We start from the raw sequence: 22756 nt of genomic DNA on the forward strand, positions 1-22756 counted from the left end.
TTCCTTTCAAGTCCAATCTCCTAATTCTCCTCGGTGCTTCCTCAGTGGCAGGATATTCTGAAATAGCTGGAGCCATTGCGGACTGAGGTGGACCTCATCTCGGGGAGCTGTTAAAGGTTGCATCTCGGCTGCTGCTAGAAGGGCAACCTGGCCCTGGCTACTTTCTGCTGCATTTGAGGGGACTGGCAGGAGGACACATACAGGATACTGCCCCAAGAAGCAGCTTCTTCGTGCATGTGCACACCTGCCACACTGGGGTCTTGCTCTGCTTGGGTAGTGGGAAATCTTCGACATGCTAAACTCCGATGGAAATGGTCGGTGGAGGGAAGATACGCCTGACCACAAAGTGGTGCCTGGTTGCAAATGACAGAATGACGAGGGCCAAAGCAGCTGTCCCAGAAATTTCGCCATTTACACCACAATTGTACCTGACGTAAGTTAAGCTTGTAGAAAAGAAGAGTAACTGCATGACTTGTCGAACTAGGAGTTCACAAACTTTGTCTAAAACATCAGCTTGGACTGAAACAAGTAGAAAAAATCTTTTCTCAGCTGTGCTGCTAAGAAAGAATTCTGTAAGTTGCCTTTCACCAGTATTAGGCAGGGAAATCTTTTGCTTCCCTCCCTTCTGTCACATAGTCCTTCCTGTTGGGTTCACTATGGTTATTCCCATATATATATCCTTATAAAGGATGCAGAACAGGAACAGAAGAGGAAACGAGAGAGCCACACAAGATAAGGCTACATCAAAGGAGAAGAAATTCAACTAAGAAGTACCCTTCCACCAGAGTCTACAGAACATGACGCTCCCTCAATAATGTCTCAGAAGAGCTTTGCTTAAGGAGGCAATAGTTCACTAAGGAGGCATATAAGGAATTCTGTGTCTCATCTCCAAGCATCCTTCCACACAATAAAAAGAACCGACCAACTTCAGAACAGTGGACTGCATATCACAAAGTGGTTTTATTGTGCGCATCGAGTATTACTTTTTACCACCGTTACACCCGGTGCCTTCCTTTGCTATTCTTAAAACTCTCTTTGTGCTGTGCCACAGTGTTCCCTGAGGGCTGAGGATGCCAATGGTGCCTGGTCACTGCAAGTACATGGCAGCCTGGTCCTGTGTCTTGACTGCGACATGAGCAGGCATCTGAGGGGCGCTGGTCACACGAGAAGTGAGGACAGCATCAAGAAGGTAGATTTTGGGCAATCTCAATTGTGCTCGGTGCTGGACCTGAGTGCCCAATAATCAAGAGGATGGGAGAGCTGATGGTATCAGTTCAATCCTGAAGATTCACATAGATGTCGGCTGGAAGCTTTCAAAAGCTACTTTCCATTGTTCTTTGCAAACAGTCACCCTAGGCCTGAGGCCAGTGGTCAAAGCATTGACTTTGAATGAATTGATTTATCTGGAAGCCTCTCTGTCAGGCAGGGATCAATGTAGATGTTCATGGTGCCACCACCCATTCCAGGTAACACTGCATTGCGTTGGATCATTCTCACATATTGACACTGAGAATGGAGTTAGATTTTGCCGTGACTACTGACATCTGCCTCTGGTCCTCTGAGATTGTCCTCAGTGCCTCAGTGTGAGGGTGATGCTCATCCAGTATCCTGTTTAGAGCAGGACCCCAGAGATCTGAGGCCGCAGGGTTGGGAGTCAGGAGTTTAATTCAGCAGAATATCCAGCGTCCACTGTCAGATTCCACTTTCACCTCTGATTCCTCTGGCACAGTGAGGATAATGAAGGAAAATGCCACACACGGGTAATTTTTAATTTTGGCAATAGTGTAAACAAGAAAAAATCAGATTGGCCACCCATTAAATACCTGCCCGATTTTCCATTTCATTGACTTCAATGGGCAGGGTGTATAACGGGCGGCCGATCCGATATCACCTGTTTTACACTGTTGCCGAAAGTTAAACTTATACCCACGTAAAGAATCCACAAAGGAAGGGTCGGGGCAAGCAGGTATTTTACTTTGGCTGCTATGTTGAAGTCATTAAGACTTTATGAAGTCATTATGAAGTAAATTGATGTGGAGATGCCAGTGATGGGCTAGGGTTGACAAATGTAAGGAATCTTACAACACCAGGTTATAGTCCAACTGTTTTATTTGAAAATCACAAGCTTTCGGAGGCTTTCTCCTTCGTCAGGTGAGTAACGAAGGAGAAAGCCTCCGAAAGCTTGTGATTTTCAAATAAAACAGTTGGGCTATAATCTGGTGTTGTAAGATTCCTTACAGAAGTAAATTGAGTGGGAGGAGGCTCGTGTGGAGCCTAAACACCGCAGAATGACCTATTTCGGTACTGTAAATTATAAGTAATTCTATATACCCTATCACATCCTTTAATCGTCTTAATTACTTCAATTAGATCACCTCTTAGTCTTCTATACTTGAGGGAATACAAGCCTAGTCTATGCAACCTGCCCTCATAATTTAACCCTTTTATCCCTGGTATCATTCTGGTGAATCTGCGCTGCACCCTCTCCAAGGCCAAAATATCCTTCCTTAGGTATGGAGCACAGAACTGAACACGGTACTCCAGGTGTGGTCTAACCAGAATTTTCTTCAGGGGGTTCCAGCATTCGGGGTCTCTAAAATCGGGGGGGGGGCTCTGAAATTGGGGGGAGGGAAGAGATGGAAACTGGGTAATGGGGGCTCGGGGAGTGAAGGAGAAAGGGAAGAGAAGGGGACTGGGGAAAGGGAAGGGGACTGGGGATCGGGAGATTGGAGCTCAAGCAGGGGGTGGAGGGGAGAATAGGTAGGGGGTGGGCATCATCATTGCCCATAGAACCAGAAGCTGCAGCAACAAAATGGAGTGGGAGCAGCACTGAGAGAGGAGCAGCTGGTAAAGTGGAAGAACCAAGGGGGAAGGGAGGAGGAAGGCTCTTGAACTGAGGGCTATTAGACTGTAGGATACTTCACCACATTCAGCTTTTGAGATAGAGACGAAAATTTAATATGAAAGGGAAGGGGATAAATGTCTGAAAAGGAGGAATATAAAACGATCTAAGTTTGCCGATGACACAAAGATTGGTGGCATTGTAAGCAGTGTAGATGAAAACATAAAATTACAAAGCGATATTAATAGATTAGGTGAATGGGCAAAACTGTGGCAGATGGAATTCAATGTAGACAAATGTGAGGTCATCCACTTTGGATCAAAAAAGGATTGGACAGGGTACTTTCTAAATGGTAAAAAGTTAAAAACAGTGGATGTCCAAAGGGACCTAGGGGTTCAGGTACAAAGATCATTGAAGTGTCATGAACAGGTGCAGAAAATAATCAAGAAGGCTAATGGAATGCTGGCCTTTATATCTAGAGGACTGGAGTACAAGGGGGCAGAAGTTATGCTGCAGCTGTACAAAACCCTGGTTAGACCGCACCTGGAGTACTGTGAGCAGTTCTGGGCACCGCACCTTCGGAAGGACATATTGGCCTTGGAGGGAGTGCAGCGTAGGTTTACTAGAATGATACCCGGACTTCAAGGGTTAAGTTACGAGGAGAGATTACACAAATTGGGGTTGTATTCTCTAGAGTTTAGAAGGTTAAGGGGTGATCTGATCGAAGTTTATATGATATTAAGGGGAACAGATAGGGTGGATAGAGAGAAACTATTTCCGCTGGTTGGGGATTTTAGGGGTAGGGGGCACAGTCTAAAAATTAGAGCCAGACCTTTCAGGAACGAGACTAGAAAACATTTCTACACACAAAGGGTTGTAGAAGTTTGGAACTCTCTTCCGCAAATGGCAATTGATACTAGCTCAATTGCTAAATTTAAATCTGAGATAGATAGCTTTTTGGCAACCAAAGGTATTAAGGGATATGGGCCAAAGGTAGGTATATGGAGTTAGATCACAGATCAGCCATGATCTTATCAAATGGCGGAGCAGGCACGAGGGGCTGAATGGCCTACTCCTGTTCCTATGTTCCTATGATTTGGGGGTGACAGGTGAGAGTGCTAGCACCATGGATTGAAGGCCTCCTCTTGTGCTGTAATTTCTAGGTTTCCCCTCTTCGCCTGTTCACGGGTGGCCTACTAGTTCTTGGAACTTCTTGCAAACAGTTGCTGGCGCGAAACCATGAGCAAAGATACTCAAGTAAAGGGGAGCCAACCTTTATCAGGTAAATGAAGCAACATTTGTAATAGTCATGCTATCAGATCTCACATGATCAAGCATTGCATAGTCAGATGCCATGTGGTCAGAACATCATGTGATCAAGCTTCCCGGAATGCCTCCAACTAGAGTTGGCAACCCTACCCTAGCCCCCAGTCCCCTCACCGCCCCTTGCTGCTGACCCAACTAATTTAATTAGACATCCTGCATGCCTTTGCCTATTTAAATTAGCTGGCCTCACAATTTTACGGCAGGGTCAACACCACAAGCTGAAGACGGGCAGAGGTTCGCTGTTGGAATTTCAGACCCTCCCTCATTTATATTAGAGATCGCCCCTGATGTTGTTCGAAGTAAGATGGAGGTGAAGTTTTTGCAGTGGAGAAGGTGGGGGAAGTTTGGGTGAGGAAGCACCATGGGCACTGAAAGATTTTGAAAAGAGATTTGCGAGATATGTGCTCAGAGACAGTGATGCATGGGTCTTAAGTGTTTATTGTTTGATTCCTAGGAGATTTGAACAATCAGTTTTTGTTTTATGTTTGGCAGCCCTTTGCTTGTGTGGCAGATGCATGTTTGATGCAATACTTATATAAAACTAGAAAGAAAAGGAAAACTTTATTTTATGGAGCACCTTATGTCTCTCAACAACGTCACAAAGCAGTTCACATGCAACAATTACTTTGAAGCTGCCATGTAGGCAACTACGTCAGCCATTTTGAGCACAGCAAGATCTTGCAAACGACATTGAGATGAATGGCCAGACGATCTATTTCGTGATGTTGTTGGTTGAGGAAGGAACATTGGTGAAATCACCAGGAGAACTCTCTTCTCTTCTTTGAACAGGGCTGTTGGATCTTCAGCATCCATCAAGGAATTTGAATTTGATGTGATGGAAATTGGAGAGAGTGGGGGGAGTGGAAGTTGGTGTAAGTAAAGGGTTAACCTTTATATTGTGGTAATGTTAGCTTTTAGCCTTTGCCTGTTAAATTAGAAAGTATAGGTCAATTTAGATGCAGTGATCATTGAACTATTGAATTAAGATTGACCTTAAAGCAATGGTCAGTTTAGACAATAAACCTAATTTTAAAATACATTTCAGCGCATACTGCAGAGAACTGTAGTTAGTTGATAACAAGTTCTGCAGAAGGGATTACATACAGGCAGAAAAGCACCCTTTGTTCATTCATAAGGAGAGAGAAAAAAAGTTGGGGAGTTACACCAGTTTATGGAAAAATAACTAGTTGAAACTAAAGTTAATAATAAGGAAGGCATTCATTAAATTTCACCTCACGTAGAATTATATTAGGTAATTCAGAAACATTTGTCACATAGAAGAGTTGCAAAAAGTATAAAAAGTGGGTGTTGGAATAGATACTTGGGAATTCGATTAAGGTCTGATCAACCAAGTACACCGAGCTCGGAATTGTAACGTGTTTGGATTCTCTGGCTAAAACTCATAAGATTTTGTTGTAAGTGCTGCTGTTAAATGTATGTCTAATTATTGTTAATAATTATTATTATTGTATGCTTAATAAGTCTGTGACATTTAAATTTAATGCTGTGAACCCTATTATTTTGAGGACTATACGTAAGAACACTCCTCTTCTAATGTTAGCATGGTGGGGGAAGCAAAGCTTTGTGCACGGTAGGATTCTGGTGACTCCGTTTTGGATGAGTTGTAGTTAATAGAAATATCTTATTCCACTTTTGCGTTTTCCAAAGTCATTATAATTCTCAATAAATTTTCATCAGTAGTATGATCTCAGTCTTTGGTCGATTAACTTGTCCACACTCACTGTCTTCGCTCAAAGAATGGTCACTTGGGTGAAGTATTGGAGTGCTACTGGCACCCATGGAACTGAAGCCCTCCTGATAGGCACTTTCAGGACAGCATGGGAGATTTTTTTTAAAAAAGCAAAAGGAAACCTTCTTCACCATGTTGAGTTCGATGTCCACTATGCTAGTTTGAGAATTTGAATTCAGTTAAAAAGAAAAATCAGGAAATAAAAAGCTGGGGCATGATTTTTACTTGGAGCCGGGAACTCAGCGGGAGGGTAGATTTTCACCTGGGAAATCTGGAAGTAAAGTGAGCACGTCAGAATCTGTGATCGCAACTCAATTGAAGGCAATTATTTTTGCTTCCCGGTTTCCCGCGTGACAGCCAGCCAGATTGATAGGCTGGCTGTCTGTTGGGAGGGAAAGTGGTTGGGGAGCGGAGGTCGGGGAGTTGGGGGGGGTGGACGCGGAGACATTTCTGGGGGGTGGATCTCAGCCATTGGGGGTCTTGGACATCGGGGGAGTTGGAGACATCGCGGCCACGGGGAGGGGGTCTCGGCCGTCAGGGGGGGTTCTCGGACATCGGGAGGGTCTCAGACATCGTGGGAGTCTTGGCAATCGGGCGGGTTCTCGGCCGTGGGGAGGGGTCTCTGGGTGACTGTTGGTTTAAATCTTAACCAGCAATTTCTGAGATGGGGGTTGTTGGGGGCGAATGAGAGTTTGTGATCCAATGCCAGAATTTCTGCTCAGTGGGGAGAAGGTTTGTTGTCCTATCCTGAAAATTCTGCTATGTGTTTGTGGTCCTATGTTGTGGGGATGCATTTGGTCCTACGGTCATTTTTTGGGGAGTTATTCTTGGATATACACTCATTGGTTCGATTCCCAATTCTTGCTCAGTGGGTGGGGTTTGATTTTTTTTTGCTCAGTTGAGTGGGGCCACATTTATTATTCTACTGGGGGATGTAGAAAGTGATTCAGTGGTAGTGCTACGGGGGAGAGATTTCTTTTCATTGGTTGCAGTTTTTGCTAGTTGCACGTGGGCAGTCAAAACCAATGAAACTTTTCAGGCCAACCAAGGGAGATAATTGAACCAAGACAGGGAGGGGTGAGAGAAAGAGAAAGGGAGAGGGTGAGAACAGTGAAGGCAGACTGAAGGAGGGGGAGAGGAAGGGTAGGGAAGGGGGAGGAATGGGGAGGGGAGAGAGGATGAGGACAGGGGCAGGGTGGGGTGAGGGAGAGATGAGGGGAGAGGAGGAAGGTAAGGGAGAGGAGGGAAGGAAAATGAAAGAGATGGGGAGCAGAAGGAGGGTTGAGGGAGAGAAGAAGGTGAGGTGAAGGAGGAGAGAAGCATGTAAGGGGGAGAGAGGGACGAGTGGGGGAAGGGACAACTAGGCTGGAGCTTGAGATTTATCCGATTTCTGGATGGGGTTTCTTGAAGCTTCCCAAGAACTTAGCAACAAGTCCGATTGGTAGTTTTCTCGGCAGGTTGGAAGCTTGCCGAGATATTTGCAGTTCATGTACACCCACCGTCAGTCACAATTGTAATTCAAGTAGATTTGTTAATGAACTTTTTCAGTCATTTTTGGTTGGCTTCTGTGTTTCATGTTATTTGAGATTCACCCTTTGGGGTTGCCTAGTGCTCTGAGGATTCTATTGTTCATTCTGTGTGTGTTTCCAACTTCCTGGATTTCCACAGACATTTACTCTTTGCAGGTTGCACATCTTGCTGTATTTTTAAGGTACTCTACACTTCCTTACGTTTACAAACAACTTTACGGTTTTTATTACCGACTGTATATTGGTGGGGAGAAGCCAGCAGACAACATAAACCAATATTAAACAAGGAAAGACCTGCAGCCAACCTACTGAAGCTGAACAGGGAGTCACTGGGAGCCAGCAGCATCTCGCACCCACTGCAATACATGCTGGTCTGCTTTGAGGCTGCACAGGGAGGAGGGCATGAAGAGCTGGCTCCAGATTCAGGCCAGGAGTAAGGAACCTATACCAGGGTGAGCAGGAGAGAAGCAATTTGATGATCAGTGCAATATAAGTTACTTTCATATTTTGAACTTCCTAACAGCACCAGCACTAGCATTAGCATGAAAAGATGAAAAGATGTCCCTGACAGTTATTTTCCTCTGCATATGGGAAATGTGGTGGATTCAATCAAAGGGCCTGACAACCACTGCTAAGGGAAGACTCAACTGAGGAAAAAGAAGGACCTTTAGGAACTCTGGTGTGGAAAGTAGATTTATTAGAGCAGATATGACAGAGAAGGAAAAAATTAGAGAAAAGGATGAAATATTTGTTGGAAGTCGGATGGGAAGAAACACAATCCAAGTAGTTCCTGGAGTCTAAGCTTGTAATAAATATCTATGGAAAGCATATCGCCAAAGATGGAGAGAGAGAAAGCCAGAAAAAGAAGGGAAGTGATGGACCACACAACAACAACTTGCATTTGTATAGTGCCTATAACGTAGTAAAACGTTCCAAGGTGCTTCACAGGAGCGTTATCAAACAAAATATAACGCTGAGCCACATATAGAGGTATTACGACAGGTGACCAAAAGCTTGGTCAAAGAAGTAGGTTTTAAGGAATGTCTTAAAGGAGGAACGAGAGATAGAAAGGCGGAGAGGTTTAGGGAGGAAATTCCAGAGCTTAGGGCCTAGACAGCTGAAGGCACGGCCGTCAATGGTAAAATCGGGGATGTGCAAGAGGCAAGATTTGGAGGAGCGCAGAGATCCCAGAGGGATGTAGGGCTGGAGGAAGTTACAGAGATAGGGAAGGGCGAGGCCATGGAGGGATTTGAAAACCAGGATGAGAATTTTAAATCGAAGCATTCCCAAGCCGGGAGCCAATGTAGATCAGCGAGCACAGGGGTGATGGGAGAACAGGACTTGGTGTGAGTTAAGATACAAGCAGCAGAGTTTTGGATGAGCTTAAGTTAATGGAGGGCGGGAGATGGGAGGCCAGCCAGGAGAGTATTGGAATAATCGAGCCTAGAGGTAACAAAGGAATGGATGACGGTTTCAGCAGCAGATGAGCTGAGGCAGGGGCGGAGATGGGCGATGTTACAGAGGTGGAGGTAGGCGGCCTTGGTGATGGAACGGATATGTGATAGAGAGCTCATTTCAGGGTCAAATAGGATACCAAAGTTGCAAATGGTCTGGTTCATCCTCAGAGAGTGGTCAGGGAGAGGGATGGAGTCGGTGGCTAGGGAACAGAGTTTGCGGTAGGGACCAAAGACAATGGCTTTGGTCTTCCCAATATTTAGTTGAAGATACCTTGGAGAGAAACTTAGCATAGTACTTGGGTGGGAAGTAGAGAAAGAGGATTTTAAAGGAGAGGTGACAGAGGTGAAACAAGGTGAGATGCTCAAAGGAGGAGAAGGTGCCAGAGGAGTAGGGGGCCAGACCAAGGTGTGATTTAATGAGAAGGGCCAGACCGCCACCGCAGCATTCTGGGCAGAGCAAGTGGTGGAAGATATAGCCAGGTGGGGAGGCTTCATTAAGGGGGAAGGTATCATCACTCGTCAGCCAGGTTTCCATCAAGGCCATGATGTCAATGCAATCATCCACAATAGGCTTATGGATGGCAGGACTTTCTGCAGGGGAAATGCGGAGAGGGGAGGTGTAAGCTGATCTGCTGGCAGAGTCCACAGGGTCAGCGCTGGGACAGGTAAGTGGGACAGGAAGGAGCTTGGCAAGATTAGCCCCCAGAGGGCGTGCTGAGAGAGTAGAATGGGGCAGTTGGGTTTACTGCTCATAAGGAGGCAGCAATGAGTGCCTCGATGGGCCCTTCGAAGGATGCCAAGAGAGGCACAGAGGGAAACTGTAGGCTCATCTAAGAGGGAGTCAAGCCTGGGTAGGAGAGTAGGAAGGTCGAGGAGTGCTGAAGGTTTGGGGTAGGGATTTGGGGAGAGCAGAGTACCCGAGAGGGGAGAAATGAAAGGAGGCCTGATGACAGGAAAGAGAGGTCTAGGAGGGGTAAAGAGAAAAGAAAAAAGGGGAAATAGAAGCAATAGGTTCGGGTCCGGAGCGGCAGCCAAAATGCGCACACGAATGTACACAGGGAAACTCAAGTTACATAGGTGTGGTTACATAGCAAGATTGTGATAAGTTTGTCCTGGTAATAAACAGGGAATAGAGAGGAGACTATAGGAGTGAGTCCAAAGTTAAGGTCAGGTCCCATGGTGGGATAAAGTTAAAGTAGATAGGGGGGGGTCAGTTTGGAGCATTGCGAATAGGTTCGGAGGCACATGTGTAGGGCGAGTGAGTTCAGAAGCTATCTGAAGGGTAAAGTATTGGAGGACGCACTGCTGGAGTTATTTCCCTGGGAATGAAGAGCCAGGAGGTGTGCAGAATTGATCGCGGGGCAGAATAACAGCGGCGAAGTTGGAGGTCGCTATAAGACCCAGAAGCGGCGGAGAAATGAGCCCCGGCCCAGCAGAGTGAATTTCTAGCCAGGAACCACACTGTAGCAAAATAAGGCTGAAAAACCAGCAGGACCAGTAGGACGGACTTAAGCTCAGCAGGTAACAGCAGCGGTGAGGGATGAGCTGTAGGCTAGAAGTTACCGTAAAACTTAAGCAATTGAATAGCAGATCAGAGCCATAGTAACTGAGTGTAGTCCAGTGGAATAGTGTAGTCCAGTGGAATAGCGTAGTTTTGACGGTAGAGATGCCCAGGAATTTGGAAGCCAAATTTGAGCAAGGATCCAGTGCTGAAAACAAAGTGCAGCCCTGGAACCATCATGAAAAACAAGTAAAGAACGGATGAGAATTGGAAACATATTTAGAGTGCTATGCTTTATATTAGCAAAAGAGCCAAGTTCTTATAACATTTTAGGATTCTTTCAAGAAATTGACTGCAGAATATTCCAATATTTCAAATTTTGTCATCATTCTTAAAAATATGAGATTATACATATAATCAAGATTGATTCAGGATGTTAACAATTGATTATTTTCTGAATATTTAATTTAATTGAGTGACGACTGGAAGAGTGAATAGAGACCCAACAGAAAGAACTCTCAGCCAAACATTTGCCTGAAACAATTGAGAGGGACCAGCTGCAATACAGGGACTAAGACGGTTAATTAGTAATTTCATAGTAAGGGATCCCTTGGGGCAGAGTGAACATAATATGATAGAATTTCACATTGAGATCGAGAGTAACATACTTAAGTCTGAAACTAGAGCCTTAAACTTAAACAAAGCCAATTACATAGGCTTGAGGGGCGAGTTGATTGGGAAATTAGATTAAAAGATGTGATGGTAGATAATCAATGGCAAACATGTAAAGAATGGGGGACTTTAATCTTCATATAGACTGGGCAAAAATAGTTTGGAGGACGAGTTCATAGAATGCATTGGAGACAGTTTACTAGAACAAGGCGTCGTGGAACCAACCAGGGAACATAAGAACATAAGAAATAGGAGCAGGAGTAGGCCATCCGGCCCCTCGAGCCTGCTCCACCATTCAACAAGATCATGGCTGATCTTCTACCTCAATGCCATTTTCCTGCACTATCCCCATATCTCTTGATGCCTTTAATATCTAGAAATCTATCGATATCTGTTTTGAATGCACTCAATGACTGAGCCTCCACAGCCCTCTGGGGTAGAGAATTCCAAAGATTTACCACCGTCTGAGTGAAGAAATTTTTCCTCATCTCAGTCCTAAATGGCCTACTCCTTATTCTGAGGCTGTGACCCCTGGTCTAGACTGCTCAGCCAGGGGAAACATCCTCCCTGCATCTACTCTGTCGAGCCCTGTAAGAATTTTGTATGTTTCATTGAGATCACCTCTCATTCTTCTAAATTCTCGAAAATACAGGCCTAGTCTGTTCATTCCTTCCTCATACAATCCTGCCACCCAAAGAATCAGTCTGGTGAACCTTTGTAGAACTGCCTCTGTGGCAAGTATATTCTTTCTTAGGTAAGGAGAGCAAAATTGTACACAATACTCCAGGTGCGGTCTGACCGAGGCTCTATGTAACTGCAGTAAGACATCTTTACTCCTGCACTCAAATCCTCTTGTAATAAAGGCCAACATACCATTTGCCTTCCTAATTGCTTGCTGCACCTGGATGTTAGCTTTCAGTGACTCATGTACAAGGACACCCAGGTCCCTTTGAACATCAACACTTCCCAATCTCTCACCATTGTATGTAGGCAAATTTCTGAGTGCAAAAATAAGAGGGCAATTATAGTAGGGGACTTCAACTACCCTAACATCAACTGGGATTCAAACAAAGTGAGGGGCACAGAGAGCGCAAAATTCTTGATAGGTGTCCAGGAGAGCTTTTTTAGCCAGTACGTGACAAGCCCAAAAAAAGGGGATGCAATTCTAAATTTAGTCCTGGGAAATAAAGATGGGCAAGTGGGTGAAGTGACAGTGGGTGACCATATTGGGGATAGTGACCACAATTCAATTAGTTTTAGCATTATTATGGAAAAAGACAGAGTTAAATCAGGAGTAAACATTTTAAATTGGGGGAAGGCAAATTTTACAGAACTAAGAGGTGATTTGGCAGAAGTGGACTGGACACAAGTACTTGAGGAGAAATCAGTGGCAAGCCAGGGGGAGGCACTAAAAAGTGAAATTCTACGGGTACAATGCAGACACATCCCCTCAAAGAAAAAGGGTGGCATTGCCACATTTGGGGCCCCCTGGATGTCTAGAAGTATACGGGGCAAGATAAAGCAGCAAAAGAAAGCTTATGACTGTCACAGAAAACTAAATACTGCAGAAAGCCTAGAGGAGTATGGAAAGTACAGGGATGATGTAAAAAAGGAAATAAGGAAAGCAAAGAGAGGACATGAAAAAATATTAGCTCGTAAGATTAAAGAAAACCCAAAGAAGTTTTGATCAGTACATTAAGAACAAGAGGATAGCTAAGGAAAAGGGTAACTTGTGTGCAGAAGCAGAGGATATGGGTAGGGTTTTAAATGAATATTTTGTCTCCGTATTCACAAAGGAAAGGGATGATCTGGACGTAGTAGTTAAAGAGAAGTGTGAAATATTGGATAAGGTAAACATAACGAGAGAGGAAGTACTAGAGGGACTGCAATCCTTGAAAGTTGATAAATCACCAAGGCCGGATGGATTGTTTCCTAGGCTATTGAAGGAAGCCAGGGAGGAAATAGCGGATGCTCTGAGGATCATTTTCCAATCCTCACGAGATACAGGGGAGGTACCGGAGGACTGGAAGACTGCAAACGTAGTACTATTGTTTAAAAAAGGTACGAGGGAAAGGCCGAACAATTATAGGCCGGTCAGTCTTACCTCAGTGGTGGGCAAACTATTAGAATCAATACTGAGATATAGGATAAACTGTCACTTGGAAAGGCATGGGTTAATCAGGGATAGTCAGCATGGATTTGTTCAGGGAAGGTCATGCCTTACAAATCTGATTGAATTCTTTGATGTGGAGATGCCGGTGATGGACTGGGGTGGACAAATGTAAGGAATCTTACAACACCAGGTTATAGTCCAACAAATTTATTTTAAAATCACAAGCTTTCGGAGATTATCCCCTTCGTCAGGTGAATCCTGACGAAGGGGATAATCTCCGAAAGCTTGTGATTATAAAATAAATTTGTTGGACTATAACCTGGTGTTGTAAGATTCCTTACATGAATTCTTTGAGGAAGTGACAAGGAGGATTGATGAGGGTAGTGCAGTGGATGTTGTCTGCATGGATTTTAGTAAGGCATTTGACAAGGTCCCACATGGCAGACTGGTCAGAAAGATAAAAGCCCATGGGATACAGGGAAATGTGGCGAATTGGATCCAAAATTGGCTCAGTAACAGGAAACAAAGGGTAAAAGTTGATGGATGTCTTTATGAATGGAAATCCGTTTCCAGTGGTGTGCCACAGGGCGCAGTGTTGGGTCCCTTGCTGTTTGTGGTATATATTAATGATTTGGAGTTGAATGTAGGGGGCATGATTGGCAAATTCGCAGACAACACAAAAATTGGCCGTGTAGTTGATAGTGAAGAGGATAGCTGTAGACTCCAAGAAGATATCAATGGGTTGGTGGAGTGGGCGGAAAAGTGGCAAATGGAGTTCAACCCGGAGAAGTGTGAAGTAATGCACTTAGGGAGGGCAAACAGTAAAAGGGAATACGCAGTAAACGGGAATATATTGAGAGGGGTAGAGGAAGTGAGAGACCTTGGAGTGCATGTGCATAGGTCCCTGAAGGTGGCAGTACAGGTAGATAAGGTTGTGAAGAAGGCATACAGAATGCTCTCCGTTATTAGCCGAGGTATAGAATACAAAAGCAGGGATGTAATGATAGAACTGTATAAAATGCTGGTAGGCCACAGCTGGAGTATTGTGCGCAGTTCTGGTCACCACATTACAGGAAGGACGTAATTGCTCTGGAGAGAGTGCAGAGAAGATTTACAAGAATGTTGCCAGGGCTTGAAAATTGCAGCTACGAGGAAAGATTGGATAAGCTGGGGTTGTTTTCCTTGGAGCAGAGGAGGCTGAGGGGTGACTTGATTGAGGTGTACAAAATTATGAGGGGCCCAGATAGAGTAGACAGGAAGTACCTGTTTCCACTAGCGGAGAGTTCAAGAACTAGAGGACATAGATTTAAGCTGATTGGCAGAAGGATTAGAGGGGACATGAGGAAAGACTTTTTTACCCAGAGAGTGGTGGGCGGAATGAATTCGCTGCTCGAATTGGTGGTAGAGGCAGGGAACCTCAACTCTTTAAAAAAGTACCTGGACCTGCACCTAAAGTGCTGTAAGCTGCAGGGCTATGGACCGAGTGCTGGAAGGTGGGATTAGAATGGGAACCTGGTTGTTCCTCGAGCCGGCGCAGACATGATGGGCCGAATGGCTCCCTTCTGTGCTGTATCTTTTCTATGGTTCTATTTAAAAAATACTCTGCATTTCTGTTTTTCCTACCAAAGTGGATAACTTCACATTTTTCCACGTTTTCTTCCATCTGCTATGAACAGGCTACTTTAGACCTTGTCTTGTGTAATGAGACAGGGTTAATTAGTAATCTCATAGTAAAGGATCTTCCGAGGAAGAGCGATCGTAATATCGTGGAATTTCACGTTGAGTTCGAGAGTGACGTACTTAAGTCCGAAACTAGAGTCTTAAACTTAAACAAAGCCAATTACGTAGGTAAGAGGGGCGAGTTGGCTAAGATATTTTGGGAAATTAAATTAAAAGATATGGCGGTAGAAGAGCAAATGTAAACATTTAAAGAAATATTTCATAATTCTCAACAAATATATTTTCCATTGAGAAATAAAAACTCCATGGCTAACTAAAGAAGTTAAGGATCGTTAGATTAAAAGAAGAGGCTTATAATGTTGTCTAGAAGAGTAGTAAGCCTGAGGATTGGGAGAGTTTTTAGAAATCAGCAGAGGGGGGCCAAAAAATTGATAAAGAGGGAGAAAATAGAATATGACAGTAAACTAGCAAGAAATATAAAAACAGAATGTAAGAGCTTCTACAAGTATGTACAAAGGAAGAGATTAGCGAAAGTAAACGTGGGTCCCTTAGAGGCTGAGACAGGAGAAATTATAATGGGGAATAAGGAAATGGCAGAGACGTTAAACAAATATTTTGTATGTCTTCATGGTAGAAGACACAAAAAACATAGCAGAAATAGTGGGGAACCAAAGGTCTAATAAGAGTGAGGAACTTAACGTAATTAATATTAGTAAAGAAAAAGTAGTGGAGAAATTAATTGGACTAAAAGCTGATAAATCCCCTGGACCTGATGGCCTGTATCAACGGTTCTAAAAGAAGTGGCTGCAGAGATAGTGGATGCATTGGTTGTGATCTTCCAAAATTCCCTAGATTCTGGAATGGTCCCAGTGGATTGGAAAGTAGCAAATGTAACACATCTATTCAAGAAAGGAGGGAGAGAAAAAAACAGAAAAAATAGGCCAGTTAGCCTGACATTAGTCGTTGGGAAAATGCTGGAGTCCGTTATTAAGGACGTGGTAACAGGGCACTTAGAAAATCATAATATGATTAGGCAGAGTCAACATGGTTTTATGAAAGGGAAATTGTGTTTGACAAATCTATCAGAGTTTTTGAGGATGTCATTAGCTGGATAGATATTGGGGAACCATTGGATGTAGTATATTTGGATTTTCAAAAGGCATTTAATAAGGTGCCACACGAAAGGTTGTTACTCAAGATAAGGGCTCATGGGGTCAGGAGTAATATATTATCATGGATAGAGGATTGGTTAACGGACAGAAAACAGAGAGTAGGAATAAACAGGTCATTTTCAGGTTGGCAGGCAGTTACTAGTGGGGTGCCACAAGGATCAGTGCTGAGGCCTCAGCTATTTACAATCTATATTAATGACTTAGATGAAGGGGCCGAGTGTAATGTATCCAAATTTGCTGACGATACAAAGCTAGGTGGGAATGTAAGCTGTGAGGAAGACACAAAGTGGGTGATTTTAAACTCCAAGAACGGGTGGGTTGGGAGTGGATGGGAGTTGAAAATAGTTGTTTTTTTGGGTCGCAATCGCAAAATTTTCGGACTTTGCATTCCCAGTGGGAAGCTTCTACTTTTACGCACCAACGTTGAACCCGGAAATAAAGCCGGGATGCAGCCTTAGAGGCGGTGCAATGAAGGTTCATGAGATCGATTCTTGGGATGAGAGGGTTGCCCTATGAGAAGAGATTGAGAAGAATGGGCTCATACTCTCTAGAGTTTAGAAGGACGAAAGGTGATCTCATTGAAACATAACAGATTCTGAGTGGGCTTGATAGGGTAGATGCTGAGAGGCTGTTTCCCCTGGCTGGAGAGTCTAGAACTAGGGGGCATGGTCTCGGGATATGGGATCGGCCATTTAGGACTGAGATGAGAAGGAATTTCTTCGCTCAGAGGGTCGTGAATCTTTGGAATTCTCTACTCCAGAGGGCTGTGGATGCTCAGTCGTTGAGTATATTCAAGGCTGAGTTGGATAGATTTTTGGACTCTAAGGGAATCAAAGGATATGGGGCGGGAAAGTGGATTTGAGGTTGAAGATCAGCCATGATCTTATTGACTGGCGGAGCAGGCTTGATGGCCGTATGGCCTACTCCTGCTCCTATTTCTTATTTTCTTATGTTAATACCTAAGCTGTTATTGATATGCGTCAATCATAGGTTCAAAGGGCCAAATCAAGTTCAGCTGTCTCTCGCCTCCATTTCAATGGTGATGAGGTCGATGAGGGTAGTGCATTTGATGACAAGGTCCCATACAGCAGACTGGTCAAAAAAGTACAAGCCCATGGGATCCAAGGGAGAGTGGCAAGTTGGATCCAAAATTGGCTCAGTGGCAGGAAGGAAAGGGTAATGGTCAATGGGTGTTTTTGTGACTGGAAGGCTGTTTCCAGTGGGGTTCCGCAGGACTCTAATGATTTGGACTTTAATGTAGGGAGCATGATTAAGAAGTTTGCAGATGATACAAAAATTGGCCGTGTGGTTGATAGTGAGGAGGAAAGCTGTACACTGCAGGAAGATATCAATGGACTGGTCAGGTGCGCAGAAAAGTGGCAAATGGAATTCAATCCGGAGAAGTGTGAGGTAATGCATTTGGGGAGGGCAAACAAGGCAAGGGAGTATATAATAAATGGGAGGAAACTGAAAGGTGTAGAGGAAGTGAGGGACCTTAGAGTGCATGTCCACAGATCCCTGAAGGTAGCAGGACAGGCAGATAAGATGGTTAAGAAGGCATATGGAACACTTTCCTTTATTAGCCGAGGAATAGAATATAAGAGCAGGGAGGTTATCCTGGAACTGTATAAAACACTGGTTAAGCCAAAGCTTGAGTACTGTGTACAGTTCTGGTCACCGCATTACAGGAAGGATGTAATTGCACTAGAGAGGGTGCAGAGGAGATTTATGAGGATGTTGCCAGGACTGGAGAATTTTAGCTATGAGGAAAGATTGGATAGGCTGGGGTTGTTCTCTTTGGAACAGAGGGGGCTGAGATGTGATTTAATTGAGGTGTACAAAATTATGACAGGCCTAGATAGAGTGGATAGGAAGGACCTATTTCCCTTAGCAGAGAGGTCAATAACCAGAGGGCATAGATTTAAAGTGATTGGTAGAAGGATTAGAGGGGAGCTGAGGAAAGAAATTTTCAGCCAGAGTGTGGTGGGGGTCTGGAACTCACTGCCTGAAAGAGTGGTAGAGGCAGAAACCCTCAACTCATTTTAAAAGTACCCGGATGTGCTCCTGAAGTGCCGTAACCTACAGGGCTACGGAAAGTGGGATTAGGCTGAGTGGCTCATTTTCGGCCGGTGCGGACGTGATGGGCCGACTGGCTTCCTTCTGTGCCGTAAATTTTCTATGATTCTAATGGCGAGATTCAGAAGTCATGGTAAACCCATGCAGGTGAAGTAACATTCGTTTCAGGTTCAGAATCAACAAAAAATTTCCTACCTCAAGTATTTCAAGTAAGTAAATTGCCCCGTTAATGATCCGCCCACCGGCATTAATTGGGGACGCGACTTCCAGGTTTCAGCTGTGTGCTTGCATCCAAAAACGCCCACGTTAAACCCGGAAGTGGTCGCATTGCGTTCCTGCTTGAAAAAACTGTTAACCTCCCACTCGCCCCCAGCCCTCCCGTTCTTTGTGGTTGAAATTACCACCTGATGTCACGAAAAGAAAGTGACCAGGAAGCTATTGGATTGTCGTAAAAACACCAACTTGGTTCATTAATGTCCTTTAGGGAAGGCAACTTGCTGTCCTTACCCGTCTGGTCTATATGTGACTTCAGTTGCATGATTGACTCTTAACTGCCCTCTGAAGTGGCCTAGCAAGCCACTCAATTTCACCAACAGCATCTCAAGACCATTGGGGATGGGCAATAAATCATGGCCTTGCCAGAGAACCTCCACATCCCAAGAATGTATTAGAAAAAAAACGCAAGTCACTCTGCAATAGCAGAAACAACCCATTATTTTAAGTAGCTGGGCTGCAGAAAGTTGGGTCAGGGTCAGGGGCACGGGAATGGGTCGGACTAAAGTTCCCCCCCTGCCAAAGCTATGCCACCATTGAGGCAAACGTGAAAATCGGCCCTCTCCATCTTTAGACTTAAACCATCAGCTTCCCTGATGGCCTAGTGTTTAGAGGCACCATCTGATGAAGCAACACTCAGTAGGCTACTAAGCCATGCGAACTAGAAGGTACCAGCTTGAATCCCTGGCCTGTGTTGCATTAACTGGAGCAGCTGTGCAGGTGCCACAGTTGTGCTCAGCTCCTCTTGCCAGGAAGGGGAAAATCAGGTACGGTTCCCACCCCTAACTGCATTGCGGGGAACCCTGTTGGAAAGTGCTATGAGTCTGCCATTATCAGATTTTGGCTGTGATGCCCACCGTGGTTGAATAACCTACCAACACTCACATATCTACGCTCATATGTAAAGAATGGGTACGGTAGTGCAATTGTTATGTTACTGGACTAGTAATCCACAGGCCTGCACTAATAACCCAGAGAACGAGAGTTCAATTCCCACCATGGCAGTTTGAGAAGTTGAATTCAGTTTTAAAAAAATCTGGAAATTAAAGTGACCACGAAGCTGTTGGATTGTCGTAAAAACCCAACTGGTTCACTAATGTCCTTTAGAGAAGGAAACCTGCCGTCCTTACCCGGTCTGGCCTATATGTGACTCAAGTCCCACACCGATGCAGTTGACTTTTAACTGCCCTAGCAAACCACTCAGTTGTATCAAAACAGGGCAACTGGGGATGGGCAGTAAATGCTGGCCATGCCAATGATGCCCACATCCCAAGAATGAATAAAAAAGTATATATCCATGCCAGTCCACTATAAGAAGCATGGATGACCACCTTTAGGAGAAGAAAGGGGGGTGGAGGGTGGAAACCAGGGACAGGAAAGTAAACCTTAATGGAGTCAGCTGCCCAGCATGGTACTGAACTAAAGAGGCTCACTTTCCCTTTACTGACTTTCTCCAGGGCAGGCTGCTCATTCAGGTTTAGAAAAAAGGACAGGGGCCCTTGCTGTTGACATTTAGATCTGTAAAGCGTTACCCTGTGTTTGCCCTTCTCTAATTCTTTTGTTTCAGATGTGACATGGTTCTGACTATATGCCAGTAAAACATTGGGCAGGATTACTTTGTTCTGATAGTGTGACAGGAGATTTAAATCTGGATTTATATATTGGAGTTGATTTGGAACCTGTAACGGGCACTCACTTTGATGAGGATTAAGAATTCTAAAATTATAGGGTGCTGTGGTCGTAATTTGTCAGCTCAGTAGCTTGCCAAGGACACAAGCTCAGCATGTGTCAGAGAAGAAGCAAACCCAGTACTTACTAAACTACACTTGAACTGATTCCAAACTGCTTGCTGCCATTTCTTTGAATCAAGCACTGGAGCGTAGCCACACAGGAACACCTCCTACTATTTCTTTGTCTCTCTTGATCTCCTCAATCACTTTGATGACTATTTTTCTTAACGTCCCTAATGACTGGGTTGGTAAATACACTACCCAGTTGGGAAATACACTGAGCTGTACGGTTTTGATCCCTGCTCTTTACTGAGTTTTCTCATTTAATCTAGTCGGACTCCCAAGTTCATTTGCAGGAATCCAATATTGGACTAAAGGAGAAAGAGTTGCTGCTATATCAATGTCCCGAGATGCCATTGGCACCCTTTATAAATGTGACTTAAGGTCTAAGGTCTAATTCTATGATCCTGTACTCCAAGGGGGAGGCCCCACTTGCAGGGTATGCGGCTCAGAGATGGCCTCAATTCTATGACCTGAATTCCCTGGTAGTATGGTGTTCTCCGCCCCCCCCCCCCCCCCCCCCCTGCCATGAACTGTACATTACCATTTAATGATAAATACCATGAATGCACTTCCCCACTATGAAGACTCACCTGCCAGGCGGGATCACATTGGGACCAACGACATAGGTAGGAAGGGAGATGAGGTCCTGCATCAAGAATTTAGGGAGCTAGGTAGCAGATTAAAGAGCAGGACCTCAAAGGTTGTAATCCCTGGATTACTTCCAGTGCCACGGGCTAGTGAGTATAGAAATAGGAGGATAGAACAGATGAATGCGTGGCTAAAGAGTTGGTGCAGGAGGGAGGGTTTCAGTTTCCTGGATCACTGGGCCTGCTTCTGGGGAAGGTGGGACTTGTACAAGTCGGACGGGTTGCACCTGAACCAGAGCGGGACAAATATCCTTGCGGGGAGGTTTGCTAGCACTGTTGGGGGGGGTTTAAACTAACTTGGCAGGGGGATGGGATACAGAGTGGAGCTACAATAGGGGGTGATGTGCAGCCAAATATAGAGAAAAAAACAAGTCAGCTTGGAAGACGGGGCAAATATGTGAGGGCAAGGCTGGATGGCATCTATTTTAATGCAAGGAGTCTTGCGAATAAGGTGGATGAACTGAAGGTGTTGATAAACACGTGGGAGTATGATATTGTTGCTGTCACAGAGACATGGTTGAGGGAGGGGCAAGACTGGCAGCTCAATATTCCGGGGTACAGAATCTTCAGACGAGACAGAGGGGGAGGTATAAGAGGAGGGGGGGTCGCAATATTAATTAAAGAATCAATTACTGCCATAAGGAGGGATGATATATTAGCAGGTTCCTCAAATGAGGCCATATGGGTGGAGCTTAAAAACAAAAAGGGGGCAAGCACTTTGATGGGAGTGTACTATCGGCCCCCAAACAGTCAGGGGGAGATAGAGGAACAGATATGTAGGCAAATCTCAGAAAATTGTGCAAATAATAGGGTAATAATAGTGGGGGATTTCAACTTCCCCAATATTAACTGGGATACTCAGAGTGTAAAAGGCTTAGAGGGTACAAAATTCTTAACGTGCATCCAGGAGAGCTTTTTGAGCCAGCATGTAGAAATTCCTACAAGAGAGGGGGCGGTACTGGACCTAATTCTAGGGAATGTGGCCGGCCAAGTGGAAGAAGTGCTAGTAAGTGAGCACTTTGGTGACAGTGACCATAATTCGGTGAGATTTAAGGTGGTCATGGAAAAGGACAGGGAGGGGCCGGAAATAAAGGTTCTAAATTGGGGGAAGGCCGATTTTAATAGGATAAGGCAGGATCTGGCCAAAATGGACCGGGATCAGCTGCTTGTAGGAAAATCCGCATCGGAGCAATGGGAGTCTTTCAGAAGGGAGATTGAGACCATACAATGGCAACATGTTCCCGTAAAGGTCAAGGGTGGTTCCAAGAACTCCAGGGAACCTTGGATGTCAGGGGATATACGAGAATGGATTAGGAAAAAAAGGAGGGCTTTTGGCAGATACAAAAGGCTAAAGACGGAGGAAGCCCTGGAGGAGTACAAAAAGTGCAGGGGGATACTTAAAAAAGAAATTAGGAGATCAAGGAGGGGCCATGAAATAACACTGGCGAGCAAAATAAAGGAAAATCCTAAGATGTTTTATAAGTACATTAAGGGTAAGAGGATGACTAGGGAAAAAATAGGGCCCATTAGGGACAAAAATGGCAATGTGTGTGTGGAGCCGGCAGATGTAGGAGGGGTTCTAAATGAATTTTTTGCATCTGTTTTCACTATGGAGAAGGACGATGTAGACATAGAAATACGGCAGGGGGACTGTGATATACTCGAACATATTAACATCGAGCGGGAGGAGGTATTGGCGGTTTTAGCAGGCCTAAAAATGGATAAATCCCCAGGCCCGGACGAAATGTATCCCAGGCTACTGTGTGAGGCAAAGGAGGAGATTGCGGGAGCTCTGACACATATATTCAGAACCTCTCTGGCCACAGGGGATGTGCCAGAGGACTGGAGAACCGCTAATGTAATACCATTATTCAAGAAGGGGAGTAGGGAAAAACCGGAGAACTACAGGCCAGTGAGCCTAACAT

At 44.7% G+C, this 22756-nt stretch overlaps 1 protein-coding gene across 6 annotated transcripts in view; it reads left to right on the forward strand.

The window, feature by feature from the left end:
- LOC137311362 (CMP-N-acetylneuraminate-beta-galactosamide-alpha-2,3-sialyltransferase 1-like) overlaps positions 1-22756 on the forward strand; it is a 197434-nt gene that overhangs the window by 82756 nt on the left and 91922 nt on the right. For 2 of the 6 annotated variants that reach the window (XM_067978626.1, XM_067978625.1), the window contains one exon: positions 4006-4124. The exons of the other annotated variants lie outside the window; for them this stretch is intronic. The gene's annotated coding sequence lies outside the window, so the exon portion shown is untranslated. The remainder of the gene's footprint in view (positions 1-4005; positions 4125-22756) is intronic. 6 annotated transcript variants of the gene reach the window in all.

This window comes from Heptranchias perlo, chromosome 3 (genome assembly GCF_035084215.1).
Source record: "Heptranchias perlo isolate sHepPer1 chromosome 3, sHepPer1.hap1, whole genome shotgun sequence".
NCBI lineage: Eukaryota > Metazoa > Chordata > Chondrichthyes > Hexanchiformes > Hexanchidae > Heptranchias > Heptranchias perlo.